Genomic DNA, 10,589 nt, shown 5'->3' with positions numbered 1-10,589 from the left:
TGCCAGTGCTCACCGCATCAAAACAAAGGCGCCACTGTAAATAGGATTTAACATTGTGACAGCATTGCTGTTCTGTCAAACACACAAGGCTACGGTGGCGCTATCTATGCTTTCCATAGCGGTCGTTTTGGTTATTTTAATGATCCATTATGGATACGGTTTTTTATGTCTTCCAAGTTTGCCTCCAAACCATGTCTCTGCAGGATCACTTGCATCTCCTGATAGACATGATGGTTCCGGCGGGCTCCTCGGAGCTCATCGATTTTGTCGGCCCATAAATCGATGAGCAAGCCGATGTGTTCCACAGACCAACGAACCATTTTCTTCCGCTGCTTCGATTCAGCGCCTCCCGTTGCTGCCGATAGCCTTTTCTTTATCGGTTCCATTTCGATCTACAAATAAAATAAATGAAAAATTGAGGTTTCGATGCGATCCCGATGCGTTAAAGGGTTTGCTTACCTTTCAGGAAGACAGCTTATCAATTTCAATCCCAAAATAATCGTCAACAAAAACGACAAACAATCGACGCGATTGAAAAACGCCAAAGAAAACAAAAATTGAAACGTCATTACTGGTGACATTGATGTCAAATACCCGCAGGGTTGCTGCAAAATTTGCATTCGAGCAGCACATTCGAGTAGTTTGATCAAGGTATCAAAAAGGGAGGTAATACGATATGTCAAATTGCTCAATCCGCCATATAAGCCATTTTATGAGACGTTTCGAATCATATGGTTTCCGTTTGTTTACCAGCTTTGAAAGTTTCTGGCGGGCCGATTTATTTACGTTTCTTCTAGCGCCACATTTGGAAGGAGCATATTCAACAATGGCGCTGGTGGCAATGCAACAAAGTTTTTAATGTTCGCATGTAAAATTTAAATCAGTAGGCGGGGAAGATATTTTTCATCTACGTTATCTGTAATACATGTAAACCGGGTAGAAACATGCGCTGAAAGAGAAGGGGAAGTCATCGGCAACCAAAATGTGTCCAGCGCAGGCGTTGCAGAATTCGCTCTCATTTGAGAATGAAGCACGATCAAAGCAAGCAAAGAAAAACATCCCATCTGTTGCGGTCCACGATCGTCATTGTATCGCAAGGTGTAACAAGTCTGATAAATGGAAGCAGCGAGCGAGAGCCCCAACGAGAGAGCGATGATAAAATCCATTTTTCTCGCTTGTTTACCGTTGGGGATAGGTGTTTTTCTTTACTGGCACGATAAACAATCCACGAACTTCCAATAGCAATAGTGTCCCCCAGGCTTGGAGCATGTTTAGAGGGGTTTTATCATGCACTACTATCCCCCCAATCTGATCAAACTTGTAGCAGTATACGATAAACAGTCTCTCATAATGTGCAGCATGTTATGATAGTTACAGAGAGCGATACGTGAGAGATTCTCTCAATTTTCTCAGGATTCAATCCCTGGTCCAGCGCCATTCAGAAATCATGCTAGTTTTTTGAACAACAACAATGAGCGGCCCGCCAGAAAACGTCATTCGAATGTCTCGTAAAATGGCTTATTGGAAAAGCATACAACAGCTGGCCACTTTGTTTTCATGGAATAATCCAGCATGCCATGAAATCTAGTCTGCTTTTTGCTCTTCACAGTTTGTTTTGTTTGGTGCACGAACGGAAACGTCATGAATACTAGCCAATGGAAGTAAAATATCAGGAATCAGTTGGAAGCTTTTTAGGATAGTTAGGTAACAGAGTAACATCAAGAGTATACCAACCCGGGAACATCATGACAGCTGCAGTACAACGTCAGTGTACCGAAAAATTTTGGTCCGTGGTACTGTCAAACTCAATGAAATCATTGAGTGTGCTCAAAATAGGGCGTAAACTATAATTATGCTTGACGGACATGACAAATTTTACAATTTTTGTTTGGCATTTGTAATATCATTATGAACGAGTGATCACCAAATTGCGATTCTCTGAAAGAATTTGTACGGTCATCGGGAAGATTTTGTATGGCCCACGAGTGAGTTTTGAAAAATGGTGTGATGTGGTCCGCATGGTGTAAGTTGCTTATAGTAACCGACTGTTTAAGAAATTATGTTTTGACCACTTGTCAATTCAAAGCAGGACAAATTTGTTAGGGAACGTTCAAATATTACATAACACAACATGGAAGGGAAGGGGTCTTTTGTAGTGTTACCGTCCATACAATAATTTTAAATTTCCCATACTTCAGGGAGGAAAGGGGTTTAAATTGGCAAATTTCTTCGGTCAGTAATATTTGAATCATCCCTTAGATATTTGGGATGATCATTAATTTACGCGAAATTGACTGTAGTTATAAGCTTGAAATCAATCTGAGATCATATTCAGCTTTCAACTAGCAGTACATTTTCTTTTGCGAATTTGAACACTTTTTTTCTCACACTCTCCACCAGATTTCTAAGTTTCAATCAGATAAGCTTATTGGATGGAGCTAGATAGCTTTTTACGAGCGCTTATATCACCAAAAATTAGCCCACTTGTACAAAAAAGGAATCTAGTGATCTGACGTTTGACTTGGGACGCTTGATATGGACTTATCCACCGGTACATTAAGTCCAAGAATTGACTTGATTGAAACACGTGGGGAGCATTGAGAAGAGTGACCCGCTAAAGTGTCAAAATTCTTGGACCGAGTGAATTTATCACACAGTGGACAAGTCAATTTACTAGACCCAAGCCAAACGTCAATATGTTGGATCCCTACCAGAAAGTAAGCTAACTTTTGGCGGCCATTACCGTTTTGAAAGAGCTGGATAGTTCATCATGGGGGGCCCAGATAGCCGTAGCGGTAAACGCGCAGCTATTCAGCAAGACCAAGCTAAGGGTCGTGGGTTCGAATCCCACCGGTCGAGGATATTTTCGGGTTGGAAATTTTCTCGACTTCCCAGGGCATAGAGTATAATCGTATCTGCCACACGATATACACATGCAAAAATGGTCATTGGCATAGTAAGTTCTCAGTTAATAACTGTGGAAGTGCTCATAAGAACACTAAGCTGAGAAGCAGGCTCTGTCCCAGTGAGGACGTAACGCCAGAAAGAAGAAGTTCATCAAATGGACTTATCCACGGTTTTCTTTTCTTGTCGATTTTTTTCCGATCTAAATATGTTTACATAAAATGACATCCGCACCAACACGAATGTTCACCGGATGAACAATGCGTGGATGAATGTGCAACGAAATCGTTTATTTTTCTGTATACATCGCCCGCAGTAAAGGTTTTCTTCTTGCTGGTAGTTGCAGCGTGACGTCGTCGTATATAAGTTCATAGGCTCATTTGATTGAAACTTACACCTCTGGTGGTGAGTATGAGAAAAAGTATTCAAATCCGCTTAGAAAAAAAAACTGCAAATAAAAAAATTATCACTTTTCGACTTGATTCGATCTTATTGAAAGCCGTTCAAATAAAAAGACAAGGTCACCGTCTTCAACCATTTAGCTGCACAAACTGTAATTTAACACTAGACAACGGACAAGCATTCTCCAGTGGCACAGCCGAGAAACATTCCTGACAAAAAGTTTCGATGGCTGAAGCCGGGATCGAACCCACACCCCATAGCACGATGCGCTTAAATGCCTAAAGGCACTAACCACACGCCCACGGGGCCCAAAATATTTTATTTTATTTTATGTTATGGCCAGCGCTTTTTTTAAAGGCATTCCTCAAAATCAGTTAGGCTGAATTGTAAGTATTTTTTTATGGATTACTTTCCCGCAAAATAAAGCACTAACAGGCAGGCTTGATAATACTACTCAACATCGTCAGAGTTCGGTGACATACTCTAGTGCAGCGTGCTGCCTGTGCCTCTTTGCGAGGGAGCGAAAAATTGCTAAGCAGAGAGGCAACGAAAATTGAGCGAGGAAGATGTAGGACTGCCTTATTCGGGCTGGGTGCTCAAGAGTACTTTTGAAGCGTGAGTAAAGCTGCGGCCACAATGGTCCGTTAGCGTCGACTTCACCGTCAGCTTTAACTGACAGCTAAGTTTAAAGTAATGATATTCAATGCAGCACCCCACAATGATGCGTTGCGTCTAACGCACGCATGTACTAAAAACGCTGACGCTGTGCTAAACTTTGAAAATCTTCAAAGTTGACGCAGCAGCCAACGCGTGACGGAAGATTCAAAACAAAAAAAAATGGCAAAACTTCGGATTCCGCTAGAAATGCAGTCAACATCACACAAAAGTTCAACTCCGAGGAAAAATTGATCACAACTTGATGTAGGTAAACAAGACTACGATGAGAATGACGCAATTCAACAATAATAACAACGCACGACGCAACGCAGTATTGTGCGCATGTGTTGCATTAACGCATCCGTCAACGTTTTTAGTACATTGACGGATGCGTTAACGCTGAAGTCGAAGTCGAAGTTGACGGACCATTGTGGCCCCCGCTTAAAGGTGAGCATCGCAACAAGTGAAAGAGAGTACCAGAAAAATTCATCGCATTTTTTGCACTCTCATTCAAATCCTTCGAGTCAATTTTTTCTCCTCAGAAAAACGGCAAAATTGCCTCCTCTTTGCATCGGAGAGGAGTTTCTATCAAACTTGATAACAGGTCATTTAATCTTTTCACCGAACGAATTGGTGCTCTCTTATGTTCATTTGATACTTAAACTTGGTGATTTTATTAAATTCATTTCCATTGGCAGACGAAAATATCAGACTCGCCCTTATTTCATTTCATTTCATTCGTTATTTTGCATCCGTCAACAACGAAACAAAATTCCGATCTGCCATAGTGAAAAATCATGCCGGCAGCGGTGGATGGCCCCATTATTTACGTTGCAAATAGGTACGTGAAAATTGCGTTATCTGTCACTTCGCGGGGGGGTTGGAGTATACTGCACGATCCATTGGCAATAAGGTGAATAATAATTTGAAGTATTTCTGCAGATATTAATCATCCGTATTCGGAATCTTTCAGGGCATCCTCAATTGGTTTTGTTTAACTAATGCTTGAGATTACTTAAATCGTAGAAGTTGCATCGGATAGAGATAATCAGATACATTAGAATGTTGGCAAGTTTTCCCGAGAAGCGTTCGAGCCTGTCCAGGCAAATTGAGAACAAATGAGGCAACAACGCTTTGAATGAATGAATTGAAACTATCCCTTATTCTACACATAAATCTTCATTATAATAAAACTAAATTGTGACTCTTGCTGCTTTGCGGAATACGTTTTATATGTCCATATTGCTTGTTTGTTCTGTGAAGACCGACCATCGTATTGGTTACAGGACGATAACTACAATTGGTTTCGCTATCAACTACTTGAGAATCGAATGAAAAACACATTAGGGCCCATTCACACATTTCATAACGCTGAAGAGGGTGGGTGGGTGTCCTTAAGATGTTACAGTTCATACAAAATCCGAAAAATATTCATACAAAATGTGTTACGAAGGGGTGGGTGAGTGTCAAAAATGATCACTTATGGCGTTATGAAATTTGTGAATAAACCCTACCGGTTTTTGGTGTTGGCAACTGTATTCTCGCAATATCTATCTGATGGTGTTTAGAATAAAATAACGTGACTTCATCTTAGAGGCAATGAAACTTTATCCTACTTGCCTTCACTATGGCACACACCGCAACCAGGTCCGTCACACTCGGGCTCAGATTGGGTACCACTTCTAGTACTGCATTTGGTCCCTCGGTAGTGCAAAAGGTACCCAAGTTTGACAGATCGCAGTACACTTTTCACAGCGTTCTAGATTACCTTATGAGCCACAAAATTTTGGGCAACTGCAAGGGACATGGAAGTCTTTAATTTGTCTTTGCCGCAACGATCTTGAATATTATAAACATCTCTATGGATACGATTATACAAAAACATATCGGCCAGCTTGCCGACTCACCAGCTGTCACTTTTCCCCCCTCTTGGTTTACCACTCCCCGCATCCAGTGACTGCTTAGATTGCTGTACCTGTACCTTTAAAATACCTTGGTTTGTATCATGATATTCAGAATATCACGTTCAAAAGGTGATATTGGAGCTGTCAAAAATGTATGGAAATATCACGTTTCCGGAACATGATATTGGCCCAATAATCACGAAAACCGCTTGTATCATGATACAACTCCGTAGTCTGAACATAGCATTATTGTGCATCCTGATATTGTTCGTTTAGTTGAGGAATAGATTCTCGTGCACATTTTCAACGTGGAAAAATAAATACTCACACGTCAGTTTATATGGCACTTTCATGGAAGCACGAACCTTGCATTCAATGTACAATCCAACATAATGCGTTACATGTGCGTTACTTGTTGGTTTTGTTAGCTACGACGCCATCCAATATATGGCAAACCTGATGGGAGCATATTTTGGTGTGACAAAATTATTTAGGTGTGAGTCTATTAGGTGTCGGCCAGGGTAGACGAGTCACGCGAAGCGACGCGAAAATCGTTTGGAGTTTGACATTTCATTATTAATAATTCAAGACCAACAATTCAAAAGGCCTCAAGTCCAAAATGTAAACAAATCGGTTTTCTGCTGATTTTAGTGTATAAGAGCCTATTCTTACTAAAACATACAATAGTCATTTAAAAATATGCATAAAAGTTGAAAAAATAACATTTTTCTAAAAGGCCCCAACTCATTTTCCGCCAACCGGGATATTCTTCGCAAATGCGGCCTTTTCTCAAAAAGGCCTCATTTCCATATCTGACGGAAACCGAGTTGAGGCCTATTAAACAAACATCAAAATTTCAATGTAGATTGCGAAAAACATTCCAAATTTACTAAGTAGATGCAGGTTATACTACGGAGCGACTGCTCCTAGTATTATTTTACACAGGGGTTGTCTAAATGGCGACCATTATCAAGTTTTCTGTTGGGTTCCTGTAGACTGATGTATTTTGTATCATACTACATAATAATACCTGTGTCAGCCTGTCTGTGCTTCACAACTTATCAACAAAAACACGATTTGGTTTCAATTGCATGAAAAATAACGTTCAATTGCAATATTATTTCAATTGAACCAATATTTCCATACATTTTCTCGACGACAAACTCGCGTAGCACATACATAATTAGCATGGATGACAAAGGATTCAATTAATCACATATTTAATCGACCGCACGAATCTTCTCTTGCTGTAGGGATCTCCATGTACTTTACTTCACCACTTAACACTCTTCTACACTTCAACTTTCTTATTTCATCATCAATTTTGAATGATTTTCAAAAGGCCACATCAGAAGATGATGAAAAAACTAGCCACAACTAGAAGGCCTCAACACATTTTAGAGTAAACTAAGGCGTCAACTCACAGGCCTCATCAGCGTCGGCTGGCGTCTATGGGCACAAACCAATAGGGCTCAAAAGCTTTCGGTGAAATAAAAGCCACATTTTCTTCAACTCGTTTTTTTAGTAGAATTTTTGCCTAAAATGATAGTAATGAATATTCATAGCTATAAATCAATTTGTTCAGCGACTTTCTGCACAATAAAAAAAAATACACAATGCTTAAATTTATGATATAAAATTGATTTATTGTATGACAGAACAAGATTGCATTTTTCTCTTTGTTTACTTATTGGAGATGAGGCCTTTTCAATTGTTAGTCTTGAATTGTCATTCCTTCCCAGGCAATTTTCGCGTCGCTTCGCGTGACGCGTCTACCCTGGCCGACACCTTAGAGGGAAAAATCCTCAATAAAATTCAGAAAAAGAACTTCGCTCAATTTCTGCTTCTTTATCAACGAACTTAAGGTAACACACGATAGACTCATCGTGGCATCCGTGAAAAATCTATGTTCAAACTATCGTTGAAAAGAAAATATTTCTGTTTTATATCATATCGGTCATTCGGTGATCTATCGGGTCATATGCTTGCTGATAACAGGCATGTTGATATACTTTCAGTTCATCTCTGTCCGGTAGAACCGATATCACATCCCCAAAACTACAAAATTGATCATCGTTTATGGATAGCAAACAGTTGCACCTTAAGCACCGCCAAAACATTTTCAATCGGAAGGATTTTGGCGCGTTCGAATTGACAAATCCTCCGTTGTGGTGAAACTTCTTCCGTCGACGTGATGTTGGACTGTTTTCAAAAACAGTCAGTTGGACTGTTTTCAAAAGCCGAGCCGGCAGAGCAATGACAGTTAGTTCGTTCAAAACTTCGCTTCGGAAGTCCAACCGGCGAACTCCAGATTGGTGCTGCGCAAGGGTGGAATTGGTGGCTCTTTATTGCTACCCCAACGTGTAGCTGGTTCTAAAATGTAAACAACCACACTGTAAACTTGACATTACCCTATAAGGTGTAAAAAATACCCACTTTTTTCTGATATATGAAGCTGTCAAAAATAGGGGCATTTCAAAATTTTGCATAATGGGTAAATTTTGCCCATTCATAAGTTCCAATGGTTTACTCTTTAATGGGTGAAGAAAATCTTATTTCTTTATCTTTCTGTGCGACCGAAGTTGTATCCTGATCGCAGGTTATTGAGCAGTATCTTGCAGGTTAGTGATAAATCGAGATTTATCACCCATCTCGTTCTTAATTAAAGAAATATTGATATTCTTACAGAATGAGTCGGCTAAACAAAATGTTCGGTGTGATATGGCATCATGATTAGTCATTGCGGCCTGAAGCGAGACGCCACACAGAAACAGCGACCATGTCCGGGAGCTAATTATATGAAAGATAGCATGCTCACAAGATATAGAACATTAATTTAATAAAATTTCTATAAACTGCTAAACAAAACGCTCAATTATTTGTCTGCACATTATTCATTACTATTAATTAATATCACAGAGAAACAGACGTAACACTTCGAACAAATCGCGATCAAAATCATAGTCGCGAAAACATGTACGCCCAATGCTAAAAACACTGTAGTTGGCCGATGGACCAACAGATGGCGGTAGTGTGTAAACGTCAAACACGAATAAAAGCGACGCGAGCGCTGCGGGTGGTCGATTGACCACCTACCATATGTTCGAATCGATCGTTAAAAAGTTGGTCGATGGACATCGATGAGAGTGTGACGTCTGTTTGTCTGTGTTAATATCATATAATATTCAAGTCAAAAAAAGAGTAAAATTTACTCTCATTCCAAACAAAATTCATTTGGAATAGAGGGTAAAAATCACTCGTTGACTTGACGTACAAGCGGTTTACTCTTTAATGAGTAAAGGCCCTTTACTCTTTTTATGAGTTAAACTAGTTTCTCTCAAAGAGGGTACTTTTTTACCCTTTAAAGGGTACTTTGGTCTTACAGTGTGCATACAAAATCACGACCAAACAATGGTAGAGGCGTAATCAATTTTGTCGAAAACATCTATTTTGTAAATTCAGCAGAATTGTCTGATTAAATTGCCAACAGCGCAGTGTAGTAGCACGTAGCAAATAATTGCTTGCAAACAATATCCTTCAGGGCGCATTTATTACCTGAAATCTTGTGAATAATATTTTTTACTATTCCGCGTTAAGCCTTAAAACTGGTTCTGGACTTAGGTTGGCGGCTTTTCAATTTTACTCCCATTTGACAGCCGCCCTCCACCCTTGGTGCTGCGAAGTCAATACACTGATAAAAATCCACACGTTTGATTCGTGTGTTTAAAATTATGGATCGATTCATGAACGTCCATATCGATTTGCTATGATTTTCTTGTAAACTTCGTGTGTGTTACACATTAAATTCCTGTGTTTTGCTTCATGGATTGATTCATCAACCGACAACAGGGATTCCATATTTTTTCCACATAAGTTCCCGAAGCTTTCTCTTCAGATTCGTATGTGTCAACCTATGGACGCATAGATCATCACTCCAACACGGATTCAGTGTGTTTTGCTTATGGTTATCTTGTGTCATAATCATCATGTTCAAGTTGGTCGATTCATTGATTTGCGCAATGAGATTGTTATGATGAAATCCATGAGCTATGTTATCGATTTCCATGTTCAAAGCTTCTAAATTGTTTGTGATCAACCCATGGGATGCGTAGTGAACTGAATTGCGGTTGGACCTCGTGTCGAACGACAGTCATCATTATGCTTCCAAAGAGAAGAAGCAAATTTTGAAGCTGAAAGTGTTAGATGAAAATTTGTGAATTCGATTTTTCTTTTATTAGTGAAGTTGACCGATATACGAGAATTCTACCTTTCTATAAGAAAACATTGATTATAATGTATAGTTTAGTAGAAAAATCGAACTCCACTAACAGATTTTCCTGGCTTTCAGTTTCGAAAAAAATGGAATATGCTTATCCCTGGCTTCCCAAATTATGGATTTGCGGCGCCCCGCTTGTTGCTGACTCACGGGTTTGAAAAAAAAAAATCAAGAGAGCTTGCGACAAGCAGAGGAGCCTCGGATCCATATTTTGGGGAGCAAAAGCTTTACTACCAAATTTCTTCTTTCAGTCCCATGACATTTATGTTCTATCACACATGACTATCTTAAGCTACTACATTTCGAATTCAATAAGCAAATCAGTTGGTTTTCATGATTTAATATTTGGAAATTCATGTTTGTTTCACATGACAACCTAATGTTGATACACATGTTATTATACCGTGAAATCAATGATGAAATCCATATGGCTACCACACTCAAAT

At 39.6% G+C, this 10,589-nt stretch overlaps 1 long non-coding RNA gene across 1 annotated transcript; it reads left to right on the top strand.

Annotated features, from left to right (window-relative positions):
- Positions 1–4,785: 4,785 nt before the first annotated feature.
- On the top strand, positions 4,786–5,203 carry LOC110675491. Its single transcript, XR_002499535.1, has 2 exons — positions 4,786–4,876; positions 4,937–5,203. It is a non-coding gene; the product is annotated as an uncharacterized LOC110675491 (long non-coding RNA).
- The last annotated feature ends 5,386 nt before the right edge of the window (positions 5,204–10,589 follow it).

Source organism: Aedes aegypti, chromosome 2, assembly GCF_002204515.2.
Source record: "Aedes aegypti strain LVP_AGWG chromosome 2, AaegL5.0 Primary Assembly, whole genome shotgun sequence".
Taxonomy (NCBI): domain Eukaryota; kingdom Metazoa; phylum Arthropoda; class Insecta; order Diptera; family Culicidae; genus Aedes; species Aedes aegypti.
The sequence above is the reverse complement of the archived record's forward strand: the minus strand, read 5'-3'. Positions and strand labels throughout refer to the sequence as shown.